This window comes from Sitophilus oryzae, unplaced genomic scaffold, assembly GCF_002938485.1.
Source record: "Sitophilus oryzae breed Bouriz unplaced genomic scaffold, Soryzae_2.0 scaffold_551_pilon_pilon, whole genome shotgun sequence".
Lineage (NCBI taxonomy): Eukaryota > Metazoa > Arthropoda > Insecta > Coleoptera > Curculionidae > Sitophilus > Sitophilus oryzae.
The window spans coordinates 3,422,517-3,446,230 of NW_022147142.1; the positions used below are offsets into that span (position 1 = coordinate 3,422,517).

At 31.8% G+C, this 23,714-nt stretch overlaps 2 long non-coding RNA genes across 2 annotated transcripts in view; one reads left to right on the top strand and one right to left on the bottom strand.

Moving 5' to 3' along the window:
• LOC115887101 overlaps positions 1 to 23,714 on the bottom strand; it is a 146,054-nt gene that overhangs the window by 4,078 nt on the left and 118,262 nt on the right. The window contains exon 4 of the long non-coding RNA XR_004051008.1: positions 20,417 to 20,564. This is a non-coding gene — a long non-coding RNA (uncharacterized LOC115887101). The remainder of the gene's footprint in view (positions 1 to 20,416; positions 20,565 to 23,714) is intronic.
• LOC115887099 lies at positions 11,231 to 11,787 on the top strand. Its single transcript, XR_004051007.1, has 2 exons — positions 11,231 to 11,474; positions 11,726 to 11,787. It is a non-coding gene; the product is annotated as an uncharacterized LOC115887099 (long non-coding RNA).

Below are 23,714 nucleotides of genomic sequence, written 5' to 3' on the forward strand. Positions count from 1 at the left end.
AAGGGGACAGCCTGAATTTAATAAAAACAAAGGGGATAATTTCGGCTTTTCTTGGGAAATTGAAATTTATGAAGCAAAACATTAGTCGGCGCGAATTCTCTCAATTTCCAAACTTGTCGCAGGTAGAATGTATTGATGAGGATATCCATACCTACAGTCAACATTTAAGTGCTCTGCATGATGACTTCAAAACCAGGTTTGAAGATATACTGACGATGGATATACCACCATGGATCATAAATCCATTTGATGAAACGGAAGTGGCCAATGTTGTATTACAAGAGGAGCTGCTCGAGCTAAGCACTAATGAGGAGCTGAAGGTGAAATTTAGAAAAGGCTACCCAACATTTTGGCTGCAAGCAGAAATACCCGAAAAATATCCTGGACTGTGGGAAATCGCAAGGAAATTTTTAATAGCTTTTCCCTCGTCATACCTTGTCGAAAGGAGTTTTAGTGCCGTTACAAACCTCTTAACAAAAAAAAGGAGCAAATTAAACATCACAGAGCGGGGGGATTTGCGGTTATTGCTCACAAAAATAAAGCCAAACATTGATCGTTTGCTGACACTCCATCAGATACATCCTTCCCATTAATTAAAATTATGACCTGAACCTATATTACCTTAATATTTTTTCTTGTAATTCTATTCTTTTAATAAATAAAGTGATATAAAATGTACCATTTTTCGTTTTTATTTTACATATCGGAATATAGGGACAGAACTCAGAAGTGACACAATTTTTATTTTTTGGCGACTTTAAGAATGTGGTAGAAATGTAGCAGCAGGGGGTCCACCGAAACCAGTAAAATTTTGAAAGTGGCCCACGAGAAAAATAAGTTTGGGAACTACTGTTTTAGAGTAAATGTAGAAAATTCTTTTAGGAAGTAAAAGAAGTAAGATTTATGATTACTTTAAAGAAAGTAATTCTTTAAAGTAATCATAAATTTATTTAATATCTGAGCAGCACAAAAGGTGTCGAAATGTTGGTGTCGATTTAATATGACATATTTTTGTAATATTTTTTCATGAAAACATGATTACATTATTTTTATTAAATAATAAGGACATACATATCTTGAAGTTTACATATGATTGAAACTCTTTTATTAAACTACGAATTTCTTCTTTTAATATATACACATGTACAGTTGTACAAATATAGGAAGAGACTTGGGGATAGCACCGGTCGCGTGTTATTTTATATTACTCACGTTTCTAGCTATACTTGTTAAGTTGTAGGTGTTATCATTTGCGTTTTCTGCTTTTGCTCTTTATACCACTTACATAAAGATTTAAACAAAGGCCTAAAAAGAGCATCGGCAACTAAAGTTAGTCCTCGACTAGCCCTCGAATATTATTTTTTATCCTACATCATTTTACAAGTATTTTCGACGTAATTATCTGTTTCCGTAAAAATGGAAAAAAGGCCTCAATCTCCAAAAATATATTCAATACTAACAAAAATGCCAGATTAAGGTGCATTCCGCCTAGCATAAATGTTAATTTCCCATGTAATAATTTAGGATTATTCTGTAATATTTCACGAACTTTTGAATAAATGACCAAGTGTGCTGTTATATAAATATGGTTTTGTTTTAAAGTTTTAGCTAATATATCTACTAATCTCACCATCGAAGTATATCGAATATATATCGAAGTATATTATATCTATGGTATCACATTCGGTAGGTGGATTGTTTATAAATGGCAAGTATTATATTTTGAAAACAAAAATTTCGTTGTCAACTAAAGTGTTGTTAAAATCAGTCCAGTTTAAAAGTTACTTTACTTGCCATGCTAAATTACTTACTACTTGCCATGCTAGATTCTTTTTTAGATTTTTCTCTTCTTCGAGTCTTTTTTTAGATACTTTTCTATCCAACGTTATAGATTTTAATGAAGGATGTTAGGCTAGATAATATTTATTTGATCTCTAACTATAACAGAGTATTGTTACAAAGCCTAATAAGCATGGAACATTGTTAAAATTGAATTAACTTAAGCCTAAAAAAATAATACTTACATTATACATATATGACTACAGTTGAATAAAAATATATGCATATGTATGTATTTAACATTTATTATTAAATAAATATTTACTAAAAATAAATATACTTTCAATTAAAATGCGTAAAACTTTACTAAAAGTAATTTTAACATAGAATTAGAAATTAAAGTACCTACATGTGAGTCTACATGTGAAATATGCACACGAGCCTACATGTGAAATATGCTATAAATGCTATCTATAACACAAAAACTATAATTATTAAAAAAAAACACCCAAGAAAACAGCACAACATTTTTTTCACAAACAATAAAAGCGGGAAGAGATATGATAAAAAATGCTTATTTAAGTCAGTGAAAAATTCATCCAATGTATAGTATGCTTTCTCAATTAAAAATGTTAATTTAGCCTTGATTTGTTTGGGATTATTTATATAAACAAACGTTGTGGTATTTAGCATCATATGCAAATAAATCGTCATATCCAGAAAGATTTCCGTACAAAATAAAGTATATAAAGTCGGATTCTGACGACTCGTGTACTTGGCAAGTACGCCAATATTTGCGTACTTGGCAAGTATACTATTTTTTTAAACAACATTTTTTTGCAACAAGCTTGACGCTCAAGCTACGGGGCGAGTGACAAATAATTGCACGAGGAACCACTCACACCATCATGGCAAGTATATCCCACTATCAAATGTTTGTACAAGTACACGAGTCGTCAGAGTCGGCCTTAATAAAAATAAACTTTAATAAATAATAATAGAAATGTATGATTTTTGATGGTCATAGGCGGTTATAAACTTGAATAAAGACATATACATCTTGCCTTTTGTCCGCAGCATTTATGATCGTTTTTTTAGGTCTCGTATAGTAGGATTTTTAATAAAAAAACTTATAATTTTGTCTCTATATAATGGGTCTCGCGTGCGGCCTATTCAATATATCTAATTTAGGATAACTATAAAACTATTAGTAATAGAAGGTTGTAACAAGTTTTAAAAACTTTTTCATTATTTTTTCTTTATTTCATACGCAGATACTATGTAAAAATTCCTTCAAATAAAAAAGTTTCTTGCTTACCGAAAACAATGATACAATAAAGTTAATGTTTGAAGTTTAATCCATTTTCCAAAAAAAAATACGCTCATTATGGAACTTTAATTACTTCAGCTATCACCGCATATGTGTTCCCAATCGATTAAAAAAAAGAGTATGTGAATAAGTTGATTAGTTTAGGAGTTATCGCGTAGGAAAGGTAAAAAACATGGTTATACATTTTTGACATTTTCCGGGATAAAAAAATTCTGACCCCTCCAAAAAGGTCGTAATTAGTCATTTCACATGCACAAAGCCCTAACTGATAATCCTGTATAGATAGCATGTAGTTATACCTCCAAAAAATATTTTGACACATTTTTATATCGTTTTTACTCGACTATTTATTTAACTCGGTACTCTCTTTATTATACCGGGTGCGTCCCAAAAGTGGCTCACCGCCATATTTTTTTTATTTTTTCAAATAAAAAACAAGATCTGGTATGTTAGTATATGACATAAATTAGGATTGATTGACACATTCAATTGTTTTTGGTCACTTCCTGTTTCACCGGAAATGAGTATAACTTTTGATTTTTAAATGGCACCTTAGGTATATCTCTACTTTATTCGATAGAAAATGACACTCTGAATAGAATGACATATCATATGTAAACTTTTGACATTTTCGCATATGGTTTAATTGAAATTTTAACACGCGGTTCATAACGACAATTTGACTCGAAATACCAAGTATCAATATATCGAGCAATATATTCATAAAAACATGCTTTTTCCAAACATGCTAATGAGTCACCCCTGTTCCATTTGAAAAAATTGACATATGATTAAAAATATGATTTGTGCATCTTTTAACGAGCCTAGACAAGATACGAAAAACATTAAGACGATCAAAACTATTTTTCCAAGGCTCCTTGATTAAAACTTAGTATTTTTAACACCGCCATGGCACCCTGGATTGAAATTTAAAATACGATTTGTTTTAGGCGACAATGTCAAAAGTTGACATATGATATGTCATTCTATTCAGAGTGTCATTTTCTATCGAATAAAGTAGCAATATACCGAGGGTGCCATTTAAAAATCAAAAGTTTTAGTCATTTCCGGTAAAACAGGAAATGACCGAAAACAATTGAATGCGTCAGTCAATCCTAATTTATGTCATATACTAACATACAAATCTGTTTTATTTTATTTGAATAAAGAATAGAAAGTCATAGGGGTGACTTTTGAGACGCACCCGGTATATTAAAAAATATTGTTTCATAATGTAATATCATTTTAGAATTGTTGTATGTTATTTTAGATTCTGAAGATAGTTTTAGAATAAACCGGAATATATTTTTAATAAAAACATTAATTTTTTAACCGATGCCTAATATAATGTATCTATTATGTATAATAACAGGGTTATAATTATGGTTTTGTTACAAAAACCTTTATATAAATGACTATGTAATAGAAAAAATTTAGGTTTTACATTTTACTAAAATATTATCTAAATAAGCGCCTTTCTACAACAACGCCACTGACTCCCAAATGGTAAATTGAGAGTTGCCTACCGGTCGAAAGTCGTTTCGAGAGTTAAATGGATTATTTAAGTAAAATTTATTGCAAATTTGGCACTGGCGAACCATATTTTATAGTACCTTGAATACAAAAAGTAAATAAAATAAACATTTAATGACTACAAACTAAGAAAATGTGATAATAGAGCCAGAGAGAAGTAGCGGGAACAATGCTTTACTACACATGTGCGACGCGTACTACAAGATAATAGAAGAATGAATAGGCGACCTCGCCTCTAATCGGTGTTGCCAAATTGTAAAGGATTTATCCTTTTTATGTAGTATTCGACTCATAATTAAGTTGTATAAAGCCTATTTAATACATCTATGGAATATTAAAAACCCTACTTTATTAAAATGCAGTATTAATATCTCAATACATGTGTATAAGTAAAAAAATATTGATAATATTAACGACGTGACAACATAGGCTGGACGAGGAAGTTTGATCGGCTGCGGTCGAGTGTACCCAGAAGTAAACATGTGTACAAAAATGATTGTTTGACCGCGTTTAGATGTAAATAGTGTAGTCTATATTTTATTTTAAGTCTATGGGCTCACCATAGGGGCCACCATCAAAATTGGGCCACCATCAAACTTTTTCAGATAAAAAAACGAGATTTCGTATGTTAGTATATGACATAAATTAGGATTGATTGACGTTTTGATGACATAAATTAGGATTGATTGACGACTATTGTTTTTGGTCACTTCCTGTTTCACCGGAAATGACTACAACTTTTGATTTTTACATGGCACCCTCGGTATTTTTTTACTTTATTCGATAGAAAATGACTGAATCGAATGATATATCCTATGTCCACTTTTGACATATTTGCTCAAAAACATATTGTATTTTAAATGTCAATCTAGAGTGCCATGGGGCTATGTTAAAAACACTAATTTTTAATTAAGGGGTCTTGGAAAAGAACATTTGATCGTCTAATGTTTAACGGTCGTATTCATAGTCGATCGCCAGCCGCCCGCTGGCGGGAGCTTTCCCGAAATTCTTCGATCTTATTTCAGAGTCGAGCGCTCTCCGAGTAACGCGTGCGCACATCCCTCATATAGAGTAACCGCTCTCTCGCCGGCGGGCGGTTGGATAAGCATTTTTTTCCGTTTCATAGTCGATCTCCAGGCGAAGAACACTTGCGCAGTTTAAACCCCATCCGGTGATTTTCGGCCGGCGACTGGAGCATGTCCTTACCATCTCCGGGCGGCCCGCCAGTTTAGTCTGGTTTATTTCTCTAGTTGAAAGAAGCACCAAGCAAACTGAATTAATTATGGATATTTATAATATTGTGACGATTAACGAGAACGATGACATTCGTATTTTTTTGAGGCCATTATTCATTACATTTAAGGCATATGAATTCCATCCGTCTATTTGACCATTTAAATGTTTTATCATTTTGTTTTTGTTATGTTTATAATTTTTTATTTTTCCTATTGTTTTTACGTTTATTACATTAATTCTCTTTGCAATTTACACAAACTGGAAAAAATATGCCAAATTCACAAAACATCAGTCATCTACACAAAACAAAAATAGAGCCAATTTAAAAATATAAATTACTTCTACTCTGGTCATATTTTCCCTTAAAATAATTTTAAAATCCTTAACACAGCACCAATAGGTTAAGGTTAAGGTCTATAAAAATTTATAAACGTAATAAAATCAATAAAACCCAATATCAATAAAATATTTAAATTATTAATATTTAAATATTTAGAGAATGTTAAAGTTCGTATAACCGATTTTGTGTAGAAAAAGGAAGAAAACATGTTCCCTGTTGTTAAAACCCTCCACCCGAAGTGAAATTTTGTTGGCGACGCGCCGTCATTTTCGCCAGCCAGCGGTGCGCTGGCGGCCGACTATGAAAGAGTTTTTTTTCTCTCCCGATATCGAAGCGCTCGCCGGAGAAATCTTCGGCGAGCGCTTCTTTTCGGCGGGCGGCTGGCGCTCGACTATGAATACGGCCGTTAGTGTCTTGTCCTGGCTAATTAAAAGATACCCAATTCGTATTTTTCATCATATCTTATTTTTTTCAAATGGAACGGGGGTGACTCAGGCATATTATGCATATTTGGAAAAGGCATATCTGTATATTATTGCATTTTTTGCTTACTTTCACACAGACCACTTTACATAATCGATATATACATAATATAGATATTATGTATATATTATATTAATAAAATTATATAAGAGTTTCTTGCCTTGAACTGCAAATATAGAAATTAATTCCACGCTGTGTTCGATATAATGTGGATCAACCTGCTCTCACTACCGGTTTCGGGGCCCTACCCCATCATCAGGTGAGCCTGGGTCGTTTCCATAAAATGTCGAGCATAGCGCAGAGTATATAAATACGACTTGTCGTAAAGTAGCGGTAAGATATTAAGTCACGCATCGCTACTTGCCGGAAAATTTGAGTGAGTTTTTGTTAGCTTGGAAACAATTATTATAAAACAATTTTATATCGCTGTTACACAAAACGATGTACCTTTTATTTCGACATAAAACGAACAACATACGAAAGTAAGTCGGGCATTTAATTACATAATTAAAGATTAAATGATCAAGTTAATTATGTATAACAATCGTCTTCTTCGTAGAATATTCATTATGTTCGCATCTTATATCTGTCGTTAAGAACAAAACTGTCTTGAAGTCATTATTCGGTCCTTTCGACTCCATGTAAATAATTTTAATCTAACGTGATGGCCGACGAAGAAGTACGAAGTTAACCTAGCCGAGTAAATGATCTTTTGCCAACGACCCGTAATAACTTTTAATAGACTTGACATTTTAGATTGGTGTAATGAAAACCGGTTATACAGGATGTTTCAAAACAAATGCGAAAAACTTCAGGGGGTGATTCCTTGTTCAAAATAAAGGGTAGTTTGCTTCATAAACGTTGGGTCAAAAGTCAACCATTAGGGAGATATCGCGGTACAAAAATGGCGGAAAAAGAATGTTTTTATTTTTTATCTTGAAAACGAAGAATGAAATTTTATGGAAGCATTACTGTTATGAAAACACACTTTCTGGTAATTTTCTCACTTTGAAAATGAGTCGAAGGGGTTGAAATAACCTACCCCTATCATTCTTGTTAACGAAATTTAAAGAAAAATCTTATCAAACGCATGCAAAAAAATTATTTGGATACTTTAGTTTGTTTAGAAACTTTTTTATCTCTTGTGTTATTTGATAAAACTCACCGATTTGAAATTAAAAAATAAAATGTAGCATTACATGTCAGGACAAAAAAACATTTTTAGATAAATAATCTAATGGTAATAACGATAATAATAATCTAGATAATAACGTATTGCAGTAATGTCAAATAAAATAATATTAAAAACATCCTAAACAGCGGCCGACTAGATTTTTTCCTAAAAAAATTACAGCAGCCCACTAGATTCTTTATCTAAAACTGTTTTTTGTCCTGACATGGGGGTAATGCTTAACATTTTATTTTTTAATTTCAAATCGGTGAGTTTTATCAAAAAAACACAAGAGATAAAAAAGTTTCTAAACAAACTAAAGTATCCAAATTAATTTTTTTGCATGCGTTTGATAAGATTTTTCTTTAAATTTCGTTAACAAGAATGATAGAGATAGGTTATTTCAACCCTTTCCACTCATTTTAAAAAAGTGAGAAAATTACCAGAAAGTGTGTTTTCATAACAGTAATGCTTCCATAAAATTTCATTAGTCTATCGCTTCTCGTTTTCAAGATATAAAATAAAAACATTATTTTTCCGCCATCTTTGTACCGCTGTATCTCCCTAATAGTTGACTTTTGACCCAACGTTTATAAAGCAAACTAGCCTTTATTTTGAACAAGGAATCACCCCCTGAAGTTTTTCGCATTTGTTTTGAAACACCCTGTATATCCGTTTAAATATATTTTTTATTTAGTTTAATTACGTCGTTAGTGCCTTTACCGAGCTATTATAAATGTATTAAACTTCAAAGAAGAATAAAGAAATGGGTTTAGAATAGTATGCAATTTTAATTTATTTAATTTATGGATAAATTCGTACATTTAATTCACTCTGTTGCAATATCCAGTGAAACTTTTAAGTTCTACCCATGCAACAAAGGAGACAAACGTTAAAAAGAGCACAAGCAATCACGATAAGACTGTACATTCGACACCAAAAACAAAACCAAGCTACTATAAAGACTATGGAGTCGTACCCTCTAAAACTGGAAAGCTTTAATTTAGATCGGAGTACGATATGATTATCATGGCGAATATAATATTCCGAAAATATAATAAAAACAACTTTGATGTGGACGTCGATTTTTTTGTATTTCAAAATCTTTAATGGTTTCGCAGATATACGCAGTATTATTTCATACGGCATTTTCAACGGTAAAATACGAGAAAAAAATTATTGAGTGGCTTTGATAAAAATTTACTTTGGAAAATGCCATATGAAATAATACTGCGTGTATATGCGATAAACCATTAAAGATTTTGAAATACTTTAAATACAAAAAATGTTCATTTTTTAATTCTCCATAACGTCTTTATTTTTTACTCGGTGAAATTCAGCAGAGCTGTTAAGTTAACCGAGCATATAAAAAAGTAAATAATATAATACATTCTTAAAAAATAACATTCAAAGAAAAAAAAACAATTAGTAAGAAAAATGAAAATTAACAATATACTTTAGATAAAGAAAAATCAACAATTTAATAAGTTACAGCAAAAAACAGTAAAAAATGAAAATGGTTCCGTAAAGGATACAAATTAATAAATCAAATTATTGTGTAATTCTATATCCGCTCAACACGTATGTTTTTAATTCTGGTTTGAAAGTACAGATTCAAGTTGGAATTGTACATCTTGGATGACAGGTAGGAGAACGAACGCTGATATAGCGCCCTGCAATGTTTGGGGGATGTTTGGGAATTTCCATATTATTACACTGCCTTATAGCATAGTTTGAGTGTCGATATTTCAGTTTATTAGTTAAATACTCAGGAAAACCACTTTGCAAAACTCTGTCTAAAAAACATGCAAAATGTAATTTTTGTCTGTCTTCAATATTTAGCCAATTCAACATTTCTAGTTTATATGTAACGTAGTATCTCGATCTTAATCCGTATATTAAGCGAATACATGAATTCTGTATCTTCTGTAACTGTCTTTTAGATTTTTGATCGAGACAAAGCCCGTAAACAAAATTACAATAATTGGACTGTGATAATATAAGAGTCTCACAGAATTGCTTTTTTAAATTGTAGTTTAGGAAATCTTTGTTTTTGTATAGGTTTCTTAAGGAGATGAATGATGCCCTGACCACTTTACTCACTTGAGATCTAAACCTCAACTGCGAGTCAAACATAAGTCCTAAATTTTTTGATTCCCTTTCCACGGAGATAATCAAATCAGACATTTTTATTTTCATGTTCTGGGCCGCCAATTTATTATTTGGTCCGAAGTAAATGATTACTGATTTTTTGTCGGATTTAGTTTTAACCTGTTCTTGCTGGAATAAGTATATATTTTTTCTAAACACTGTTCAAGTTTGTTTTGGGCTTCGTATGCTTCTGATTTTCTAAAACTTAAATGTAATTGGGTATCGTCGGCATATCTATGCATTTTGCAGTGGTTATCGTCCACTACCATGTCCATGGTGTATATAATAAAAAGTAACGGACCGAGAATGGATCCCGGAGGAACGCCCTGAGTAGTAAATTTTGCCTCCGATTGATTACCATTATTCGAAACAAACTGGGACCTATCAACTAGATAGCTGTGAAAGAAATTAACAGCAGCCGTAGAGAACCCGTAAAACTTAAGTTTAGCACAAAGCAACATGTGGTCCAACGTGTCAAATGCCTTACTATAATCCAGCATTATCAAAGCAGAAGTTCGACCTTCATCAGCTGCAGATATAATGTCGTCCAGCACACTTAACAACACAGAAGCTGGGCTATATCCCTTTCGAAAGCCTGACTCAGTGGGCGGTATTGTTGTATAAGGTTCGAATCATTTAGATAACTAACAAGTTGTATGGATATCGTCTTTTCAAATATCTTTGAAAGTAGGCTTATGGGTCTTAAATCTGAAAAACTACCAGGATTATTTATTTTAGGAATAGGCGTTACAGTAGCTACCTTCCATTGAGTCGTATAAACGCTGGAAGTTACACATTCATTAAATATGTGGGTTAGAAAAGTCAAAAGTCAATAATCACTGGAGAGCACAACTTAATCATTTGCAGGGATAACCAATCAAAGCCACAAGAATTTGATTTTAAATTAGTTATACCATTCAACACATCAACTTTTAGTATACAGTGTACTCTCTCTTAACGGACACTTCTCATAAACGGACATTTCTTTTAAGCGGACAGAAATTTTACCACGGAATAAACTAATAGAGCTTTACTAATAAACTGCTCTCTATTATGCGGACTCTCCTTCAACCGGACACGGACACATAATTGTCTCAATTTCTGTCGCTTTGATCTCTGTTAAGCGGACACCGAGAATATTTTGTTCGACGTGGCGCCGCCGCACATAGGTCATTTTATGTATTTTAAGAATTAATAAATAAAAAAATTGAATGTCGAAAAAAATATTTTTTTATATTTCATCTTGGAGGTAGGGCCCCATAGATATTATATCTGCGATATTATATTTTAATATTAACAGAAGTGGCCATGGCCAGAATGACAATGTCAAAGTTTGTTTGAATTATTTCGCATAGTAAAATTACTGTCATTAGTTCATAAAGTTTCGAATTTTGTTGTTACGAATAGAAGGTGAGTTTAAAAAGTAGTGTTGTGTTATTGTGTACCATAAGGTAAGATTTATTATTAAAAAAAATAATATCCGTTTAAAAAGCTTGTGACTTGGCGAAAAGATACAATGTTTTAATAATAAGAAAAAAATAGTTTTTTTTCATAACTTTGTATTTAAAAATGTTTATAATTCAGGATTTATACAGATTTATTTCAAGAACATTTTTTTCGTATTCACAATCATTTTATCGATTAATCTATCCTAAATTTAACTGCCAAGATGTGCCAAGAGTAAATATATATATTGTTTTAGGTACCATGTCAATAGAAAAATCTCTCTTGTTTTCTGCTTGGTGTGAAGGCAATTCTTTGAAGAACAAAAATGCATCTGTTTTGCCATTTGTTCTGAACACGCTAAATTTAGGGCAACATGTTGGCGACGAACATTATAATGAAATAGTGAAAATTATTAAAAAATGTAATTATTATTATTATTACTCTTTGTCTAAATGTGTGGGAACACGGTCAAATAAGGAACCATTTATCAAAGAAGTTCTTAATTTACTTCGAGAGCGTACTTTACAGGCATCAGAGTTTGATGAAAATATTAGTCAGGATGATGATATCATCGATATTATGTCTCTAAAAGGGTACCTACATAGTGAGGCATCTCGATGCGATGTTCGCCGCGATGCATCCTACGCGCACTTACTCGTTTGCAGTGCTTAGAACGTGCGCGTAGGATGCATCGCGGCGAGCATCGCATCTAGATGCTTCACTATGTTTGTACCCTTAGTAGTGACGAGGATATCGATAGTGATTAAATAAAAATATTGTCAAGGATGGAATTATTCGATATATAAAATAACATATTTAATATTAATATATTTCGTAAATTAATAATTCGATTGAAAGGAAGTATAAAATAATTAAAGTTCATTGGCATTTACGCAACAAAAGTAAAGTTTTAAAATCAAAGTTATAAGCATAATTGGCAATTGCGAAAATATTTCCTTTCAATACTACGAATTTATAAAATCATCAAATCAGCACTAACGCGGTCATCGCACCGGTCATCGCACCGATAGACCAATAATGCTGATTCGATGATTCGACGTAACGAACCAATAAATACAAAAATGTCACCTGTTGGGGGGACAGTCGACAGTCGATAGTCGATAGTAAGTTCGATAAGGTCGCGGTCGAGATTCCGGCATTGGCGTTGCACTGCCCTGACACTACCCCCCAGCCAGTGATGATGTTCGTCCATAAATATAATATGTAAGTACACATTTAGTTTTATAATTATTTTATTATTCGTAGATTAATTAAATTGATTATTAAGTTAAATTGAAGTATTTATTATTTGCTATGCCCCTAGTCATAACCCACAAAATGGGCCGTGACATATGTGGTGGAGGCGCCGGTTTTTATTAAGTAACAATTTCTTACACATCTCCATATATGATAGAGGCGCCGCATTTTACATTTAATTTTGACTGTAAAATTTGACTATCTACAGCAATTCCAGGGAGGGTGGCTAGGGTGGATAATAATATCCTTTGCCATCATGACGTTTCGCTTCCTAGATATTATCTTTGTCCTACGTCTTCTTCTCGATGTATGCTCTTTCCATGGCATTGTATTATCTGTTTCAGGTTTATATTCTAAAACCTTTCGCTTTCTTGTAAATGGTAGTTCTTCATTTATGTTTTCTGACTCAATTATCGATTGAGGTTCAGGAAACTGTCTTTTTCTTCTTCTTCCAGGAATATTGTCAGAGGAAATAAATCTATTTTTTGCCTTATCTCTACTTAATATAGGCAAACTTGAGGAATTGCATTCTACTTCTAAGAGCTCATTCTGAATATTTTCTATTTTCGTACATTCTATTTTGCTAGGGAGGGTATTATCCCCATCCTCTACCTGCAAATATTCTCCAGCAACAGGGAGGGTATTATAGTCTTCCTCTGCCTGTGCATATTTCAACGCTACAGGGAGGGTATTATCATCTTCCTCTGCCTGCGCATTTTCTAAAGTGAGGAAATCCAACGTTTCCTCTTTATAGTCATTTACAAAATCATCCTCTTTTTTAAAAATATCCTCTTTTGACATCATTAAAATATTTTCCTCCTGGTTACTATACATTTCGTATGGGAGAGTATCCTGATTATCACAACATATATTATTTGACGACCTAGTTGATTGTGAAAAATTACTGTACTTAGATTGACCTGCATTGTTTATTCTATCTGAACCATAATTATTATTATTATTATTATTATTTATAAAACTAGTTCTGCCCTTTAAGTTCGAATCTAAATGATTAGTAAAATATTCGTATTGAAAATCATAGCGCCTCTGACTGATATTTGAATTTACTTGCTGTGATTGTCTTTTATTTATGTTAGCAATTTGGGAATGATAACAATTTCTGGAATATGCTGATGTTTTGGATTCTAATAATATATCTTTTAAATCGCTTATTTTATAGATTATATTTTTCAAACTCTGGAAATTCATATTTTCGGTAAGCAGAAGATAATAATGATAATTATACGATTCATGTAAACCATATTCGAATTGAGCTTTAAAAATTTCAAAATTTACTTTACCATATATTTCATATGCAATTGATAGTAAATCGTAATAATAAGATTTTATAGCTTCATTTTTTCCCTGTTTCCGTGTACGGAATTTAGATTTTAGTTTGCGTAGTGATATTTCACTTCCAAACTCTAAAATAAAATCTTTTTTGATATCGCTCCAGACTTTATTAAAATTATTTTTGTCATTAATATATTCCTTATACCAATAAAAAGCAGCGTTTTCTAAGTAACATTCTAAATATTTTATCTTAAAAGCATAATTCCAGCCATTCTTACTAGTTATTTTATCATATTCTCGAATAAAAGAAATTGGGCAGTCGATTGTAGGGTCAAAAGTAGGTGGCGGTATAAATTCCGGTAGAACAGGTGCTTTTACAAAAGACATTAAAATATATTTAAAAAAATCAATTTAAATAATAATAAAATAAATAAATTCTAAACTATCATTAAAATAATTATCGCTCAGTATATCATGTAATGAAATACATTTTTCAACACACACAGACGTACAATGCAGTTCTAACTAAGTCAGCAGTATTTGTAACACGAATTAAATAAATATGGTCGCTTCCTTCAACACTCATATTTCAAAATATTCCTAACAAGAATAATATTTTCTAGGTCAGTGTCATCCTTGATAATGATATTCAACCAACAGGTTAAATTCTACAGTTTAAATAACTGAAATAATAAAATTCTCATTTAAAAATTATATTTATCATTATATATTTATCATGGCAACACTAAAAATAATTTAAAATATACTGTCTATCAATATACTGGATGTCGTTTTATGTGTCCTTATAGAATAAAAATAAATAAATTATTCTCAATAATAAAAATTCTCAACATTCACAAAAATTATTACCATATGCAGTGATAAAAGAAAAATTAAACAATAAGGATTCGACAGCATTTTCTCTCTAAATAGTGTAAAAATACTGGACATTTAATAAAAAAAAATGTTCCTACACATTGAATTTATAAATGGTAAAAAATAAGTAAAACAAAACTAATATAAGAGATTCCTAAGTCTTAATATAAATTTTGCCATCTCCAATTATTATTAATACAATAAATTAAAATAAATAAAATAGTCCGTCCTACCAAATAATCAAGCATTTTAAATATATAATTATTTAAGTCAGTAAATGTAAAATAATAATTTAATTTATTTTATTATAATTATTCAAAAAGAGAGCTTGGCGCCTCCACCACATACGGAGGTGTATAAAAAGTTGTTATTAAAAAAGCATAGTTTTATTTTAATAGTTTTATAGAAAAAATTACATATTATCGCCGGGTTCGGCGCCTCTATCATATATGGAGATGTGTAAGAAATTGTTACTTAATAAAAACCGGCGCCTCCACCACATATGTCACGGCCCATTTTGTGGGTTATGACTAGGGGCATAGCAAATAATAAATACTTCAATTTAACTTAATAATCAATTTAATTAATCTACGAATAATAAAATAATTATAAAACTAAATGTGTACTTACATATTATATTTATGGACGAACATCATCACTGGCTCGGGGGTAGTGTCAGGGCAGTGCAACGCCAATGCCGGAATCTCGACCGCGACCTTATCGAATTTACTATCGACTATCGACTGTCGACTGTCCCCCCAACAGGTGACATTTTTGTATTTATTGGTTCGTTACGTCGAATCATCGAATCAGCATTATTGGTCTATCGGTGCGATGACCGGTGCGATGACCGCGTTAGTGCTGATTTGATGATTTTATAAATTCGTAGTATTGAAAGGAAATATTTTCGCAATTGCCAATTATGCTTATAACTTTGATTTTAAAACTTTACTTTTGTTGCGTAAATGCCAATGAACTTTAATTATTTTATACTTCCTTTCAATCGAATTATTAATTTACGAAATATATTAATATTAAATATGTTATTTTATATATCGAATAATTCCATCCTTGACAATATTATTACATAAATTTCTCTAGTAAAATAGTGTTATTATCATTTTATTTATATTTGTTAAATGTTTTAGGTTGTTTTTTTCATTGTTCAAGCTAATTTTTACTTTCAATTAACTTTAAAATTAAAAATTAAATTTAGTAAACCTTCTAGATACTAATAAATTCACTTACAAAAAGTAACGAACTACAGTTTTTGTTTGAGTTCGATATAATAAAATGAAAAAAAATAATATATTTCGTAAGACACCCTGTACAAGCATAAAATGAAAGAAAATATCATTATCCCACGCATTTATTTATTTTCTTACCAAACAAATTTATTTTTGTTTTAAAAAATAATTTAAATTTTAAAGGCATTATTTATTACCGCCTAAATTGGCGAAAATGACCTATGTGCGCCGCCGCCACACGACTTCTTTGTCCCGAATAATGCAATATTGCGCAGTATCGTTAGAGAGCCTGTCGGCATGCTGCGCTGATGATTCCACGTATTTCTTGTTGAGTATAGGTTTCTTTTTGGACGTGTATAATCTGTTTTGCAAATTAAAATGTCGACAAAAAAACGTATGTTAACGTTAAAGGAAAAAAATCGATGTTTTACAACGTAGGCAAACCTAGTGTCCGTGCACTGACTGATAAATTTAAAATTGAGAAAACAGGCAGCCAAAATTATCAATAATAAAGAAGAACTTTTAAGAAAGTGGAGTTCAATGTCAACATTTCGCAGAAACGAAGTTCCATTATCTGTTATTGCCGAAAGATGTAAAATAAACCAAACCAAACCACACTTCAGGAAATAGCGTCGACTTTATGTCATGATAGATGAAGACTTACTTCAGGAAGATGTCAACCTTGAATATGATACTATCAACTCGGTATCGATCGAAACACATGAATTATTAGAAAGTGGTAGAGATGAGGATGATAATATCCCAGAAGAAGAGGAAGTTGGTGTGATAATACCAAACAAAGATGCTTTATTGGCCATTAAAAATCTTAAATCATTCAGTTCTAAAAGGGGAGACTTAAAGGGCTTTGAGATGCTGAACAATTTAGAAGATCACCTTCAAAATACCATATATATGTGCTAAAAATATTTGTGTGCAGAAAACAATACTCGATTTTTTACTACTCGATAGTATTCATACATTTTCATACTCGATAGTTCTTATACATTTCCCGAGACATTTTCATACTCGATAGTTTTCATTCATTTTCATAATCGATATATTTCATATATTATTTTTAAATTTTTATACATTAGTATGTATGTAATAAATATATAATATTATCTTTCGACACGGATGTTTTATTTGATATAACATATCGTCACACTCCTTATAAGCGGACATCTCCTATAAACGGACAGAAATTTAGTGACGAAAGGTGTCCGCTTAAAAGAGAGTACACTGTAGTTCTAAATTGAAAAACATGACTCGAACATCGGCTATTTTCGTATTTTTTTACTGTCTATATATTTCTTTACTGTGTCTATATAGTAAAAAAAATAATCTACAGGGCGTTCCATTAAAAAAAACCAGAAAACTTATTTTATATTTTAGAAAGTTTGGCGAAGAATTTTGAACATCCAGTATGATTTAAGTTTGCGATATTTAATGACAAGGTAAGTTTAGACCATTCAAAGTAAATACCTAATATAGCTTTGACTTCAGAACAGTTCTTGTATTTTTAATATTTTTGTTAAGAAAGACTGAAAATATATATTTTTTATTTATTTATTAATATATCTGAAACTATCAAATACAATTTACTCTTATCTTAATATAATAATAAGGATAATGTAAAGTGATCTGAAAGGAAGCTAAAAATGCAATAATATACAGGGTGTTCCGTTTAAAAAATGATCATCCGGATCCACTCACACGTTTTGAGCCACCCTATAGAAGTTAAAATATTTTCTGAAATACCGCATGATCGAAAAAAAACGGCGTCCAGTTGGCTTGGAAATGAACATCGTTGACATTCCCCATATAATTTTACATATAAAATGACAGCGATCTTCATTTCATAGCCATCGCTGACGCCGTTTTTATTCGATCATACGGTACATCCACGTGCATACTTTAAGCTTACACTTCAACATATTTTCCCAGTGTTTTATTCTAGGAGCTACATATGCCCGACGCACTATTGCCGGACCCTGTATACAATACGGTCGAAAAAACGGCGTCAAAGGCGGCTGGAGAATGACTATCGATAAATAATTTCCCAAGGCAAAGACCTAGACGTTATTACCACATTAAGCTGGATTTATAAACTCGGGAGTGGAGGTTCAGTTGCCGTTCAAAATGTGCAACGCTATGAAACGAACGCGCGCATTTATAAAGTCAGTTGGTCGAAAAGTTGGCAGTTCGTTTTACGTTTAGCGGAGTTCAAAGATGGTCAATGTTTATATCGGCAGTTGGCGACCGTTGGCGACGTTCGGCGAGAGCTAATGAATAAGCTTCTGTTGATCAGGTGAAGCACAGTACAACGATGCATTGGAAAATGACCCTTATTGTTGTTTCATTATTTCTGTTAATGTAATGTTTATATTTTGCGTAATCTTGGATTACTGTGTTGGAACTTTGACAAATATCAAAAGTATTTTTAAATCGAAAGAAAAACGTTCGAAATTTTCACAATTCCAAAGCTAACCTACAACCGAAACTGACAGTTTATAAATGCAAAAATATTGAACCTCAACTGCCCCGAACATCCAACTGCAACTGAACCTCAACTGAACGCCGACTCCCTAGTTTATAAATCCAGCTTTAGTGTTATTACTTAGCCGATACTCATTATTTTTAATGGCGCTTACGCCCAGTTGGTCTTAAAAAGGTTGTAATTTATGTTTAAAGAGTAAAAGTGATTTTAAATGGCGTAGTTTTAAATTTGAGAAAAGAATTTTCTGGAAATAGATTTGTGTCTAGTAACATTCGATCCTCCTTAAATATTTCCAAAATTGGTGTTAATTTGGAAAAGTTTTATGTCAATTTTTAGTTAATGACATATAGAGATTGACCTCGCCAAAAGTACCATTGAATTATTAGTTTCCAGCCCTCGTTGACGCCTTTTTTCTTGATTATAAGGTACAATTCGTATAAAGTAGTTGGAAGTTATTCTAAGTATTGAAGCAATTTCTAATTATTAAAGACCCCCTGTTGATTTTACAGCGAAGTCATAAAGAGATATTTTAAAGGTCTATTTATCCTGAAGATACCTGCCAAATTTGAACAATTTTAGACGAGCCGTTTTTAACTAATTTAAAAAAAAACTGCATTTATTTTTTAATTAAAATAACAATGCAAAGCCAGTCAAACGTCAACTATGATTTTATCATTGTCAAATGTAATTTGTTGTGCTGTCTGTACTATGTTATAGTATCTACGGTTAGTGTCTCCGAAGTCTCCAAGTCTACGAAATGCATTTTTGTAATATAAAACTGGTTCGAATGAGGCAAAAGCCTAACGTTTAGAAAACATAATTTGACATTGACAAAATCATAAGTTGACAATTTTAGCGTTGGCATTTGCTTGGTTTTGCATTGTTACCTGTTCAGTTTTAATTTAAAAATAAAGATAGTTTTTCTTAAATTACTTAAGATATGCTGGTCCAAAATTGTTCAAATTTGGCATGTGTATTCAGCATACGCAGATCTATAAAAAATATATTTACGACTTCGCTTAAAAATTAACAGGAGTCAATACCTCTGGACAGTTTAGCATGGATTTCATGTTGATTCAGAAGGCATGGGATTTCTTGTTGCGAACGCCGCGCTCCGATGCACCACACACCACACGGTATACACATAATTGTTAAAATTTGAATACCCCTTCGCCAATTTGTCAAGTATCGATGTAAAAAGATTCTTTAATTTTAAATCGTAGTTTTAATAGTCCTTAAGCAATCGTTTAAAAATATTTTCATTTGACTACAATACTGCATGCCGAATAGCGTAAATAATCCTGTATATAATGTGATCAAAAAGCTTTAAAATAAAGTACACCATGACATATGACTTAACAAAAAAAATGAAAATTAGATTAAATTTCTTAACAACGCCCATCAAATTTTTAAACCCGTCTGCGTTGAATCCAAACATTTTAACAGAACAAGTTTATAATAGACGTAGCTACTAAAAACTAACTTGTTCGCGCCATGTTCTTGAATAGTTGTAGACATTTTATTCTTTGGCCCATCTGGAGACGGAAAGACAAATTATATTTCCTGAATCGTTAGGAAAATTTGTTTTTCTAGTAAAAAGCCAGTAACAAGCTGGTTTCCGTTTGGATTCAAAGCAGTGGTGTTTACTAAAAATATCTTTTTATAGATTTCTCGTCCAGTAGCGAAAAATACCCCGGTTTTTTTTCAAGAAATGAACCAGCCACGAAGGTAGTCAAAATTTATAAAACGAATAAATATAAGATTTATTGGTACTTACCCTTATATGGTTTCGTTAAATGTGATATCCAGGTAAACTAAAATGGCCTGTGATGTCATGCAAATGTCTTCCTAATGTAGAGAATACTCATAAATTGTACATCATATTTTGATCTCCAGGCATATTTTCATCTCTTGGCATATTCTGACTAAAAATAATGTACTATTAATAAAGATTCTTTTAGATATAATTACAGTAATCAAATAAGCAGGAATAGACCTTCAATTTTCATTATCAATTTTTCATTATTTTAAAATTAGTAATAAAAAATGAGGAATATCACGTCAAGTGGACCCCCCTTTTCCCACATCAGTCAGGAAGGGTTATGGAATTCTATTTAATATACAGGGTGGCGCACCTCACATTCGCTTCGGTTGATTATACGAAAACGGAAAGATTTAGAAACAAAATATTTTATGGATATATTATATGTGGGAAGGCAATGTGCATAATTTAAATTATTTTGAAATGTACAGGGTGTGTCAGAACTAAGATCCATTCCAAAGTTATATTTTATCTTATGGAACACCCCGTATTTTACTCCATTTTTGGATTCTTAGGCATAAAATAAGGCTTTTACTATAAGGGTTTAATATGTCTAAAAGCTTTGGTTTTTGAGCTATTTAAAGATATTTAAATATGCATGCTATAATAAAAGTTTGTCAACTCTTGTACAGGGTCGGTCAAATTGGACGCTTTTAAAGGGAAACACCCTTTTCTATACGAGATAGACGAAAACTAATATCGGTGTCTGGAGCTCAATTTTCATCAAAAACATGATGGTGAAAACCGCACATCAATATCTGTTACCGTTTCGGAGTTACGGGGTGTTTTTCAAAAATGTGCATTTTTAACAAATCGCTGTAACTTTTTTGCTATGGAAAAGTTTGTATTCCAAAGCACCTTTTTACGTAGAATTTAATGGTTAAAGTATATTTTTTTAAATTCATAATTTAAGAGTTATCAACAGAAAAATTATTTTTTTATTTGGGACACCCTATATATTTTTAACTAAGTAAAAAAATTAAAATTACCTTTTCAAAAATATAACACACTTGATATTTTGTTATAGTCCCCTTCCAAATACAAAATTTTTATAAGTTCGCCACTTGTAGTAGGCTTTGGACCCCTTATTGATGATCTGCCCCTAATGGAACTCAAAAACATATTTTTCCAGCAAGACGAGGCACCGCCACAGAACGCTGAAGTTATCAGCAAATTTTTGCAGCCAATTTCGAGAATAATTGAATAGCTAACTAAGATTCCAGCCGTTGGTCGTCGAGGCAGCCGGACTTAGTGCATGTGCATGGATTTTTATCTTTGAGAAAGAACAAAGGCTTTTATTTTTAAATTGCCCGTATAATCTAGACAAGAATTACAAGTATTTAGCCGTTATGCGCGGGAATCTTTTACCCCCACTGAGTTAATTAATTCCGCGAGAAATTTTCAAAAACGGTCCCGTCTGTCCATAACAAACGATCGACATGTCGAACTCTTGTAGCAAAATCTCATGTCTTGGTTTGCTATTAATTTTTATTTTTATTACATATAGTTTAAATGTGTTGTTAAATATAGTTTAAATTGTCATAAAATTCTGCATCTCTCACTGCAAATATTATGTTCGTTTTAATTGCTGCTCACAGCTACAATTTTCTGCATTACAAACTTTTCCATAGCAAAAAAGTTACAGCGATTTGTTAAAAATGCACATTTTTGAAAAACACCCCGTAACTCCGAAACGGTAACAGATAGGGAATGCAATCCCGCACCAAAATCCCAATCCCGCAAACCCGCGGGATTAAAGCAATCAATCCCGCGGATCCGCAAAATGGCGGGATTGTAAACAATAAATGCTCTTCTTTTCTCTCTCCGATTTTGGGATGCGGTTTGGACCAGGTTTTAGACGCATCTATTGTAATTAAGATGCTATGTGGTTTTCGAAAATATATTTAGCGAATTCTCGTATACAGGGTGTTTTATAACAGTGTACAAATTTGGTTAAGATTTTTTTTACCGAAAATTTACAATTTTTGAAAAATCGAAATTTTAACTAGGTACGACTAATCTGTATTGAAATTAGAAAAAAAAAATTTGGTGTTTTTTTTTATTTTTTTTTAAAGGTAAATACGAGTTTTTTTCCAAAAATATGCATTTATAGTCGTACATTTGGTCCTAAATGGTACAAAAGACATTGCACATTTTGCATAGACCCACAATATACTGATATAGCGTGTATCTTAAACTAGCTGTACAGAAATTTGGACCGATGTATACAGGGTGTTCAAAAAATGTATTTAATATTAAATAAACTTAAATTTTATTATAATTTATCTACTTATTTTATGAATAAAAATGTTATTCTCATGTTGAAGGTTTTTTTTCAACTTGTGTTACTACAACTTTTCAACTCGTTAGTTATCTGCTTTACTGAAAACAAAAAAAAAAATAAAAACCTGATCAAATGGTTTTTTCTAATTTCAATACAGATTAGTCGTACTTGGTAAAAAATTCGATTTTTTAAATTTGCGGTAAAAAAGATTCCTGATCAAATTTTCACACTCTTATAAAACGCCCTGTATACGAGAATTCGCTAAATATATTTTCGAAAACCACATAGTATCTTAATCACAATAGATGCATCTAAAACCTGGTCCAAACCACATCCCAAAATCTTTTTTAGTTCAAGAAATATTCCACTTTAAATTTACCCTAAAATTTTCCTTGTTCCAATAATTATGTCCGGCAGTTTATTTGACCAAATTGTCCACAAGTACTAGTTAAACGCTTTTCTTCCCTTACGCACGCCAGAAAGAAATCTAACAACTAACCTGTTTGTTTCATTTATTTTTAATGGCCAAGCCGTAAGGGGAATCCCCTGGTGTCGATTCCGCACGGTAAATCCCGCAAATTTAATCCCGCGGAATCACAGAGGGATCCCGCATTTGCGGGATTGCATTCCCTAGTAACAGATATCGATGTACGGTTTTCACCATCATGTTTTTGATAAAAATTGAGCTCCAGACACCGATATTACTTTTCGTCATCTCCTATAGAAAAGGGTGTTTCCCTTTAAAAGCGTCCAATTTGACCCACCCTGTACATTACTTTTCAGAATTAATTATTGTGCTGACTTTCAAGCCAGAGAAATAAACTTTACAAAAAAATTTGATTGCTTCCTTAAATGTATACAGGGGTATCAAAAATTGCTGGTCTATTTTAAATATTTATTTTACATAAAAACTTCGTTATTTCAAATGCAACACCCTCTATTTTTTTAAAATAAATCGAAGAAGATTTA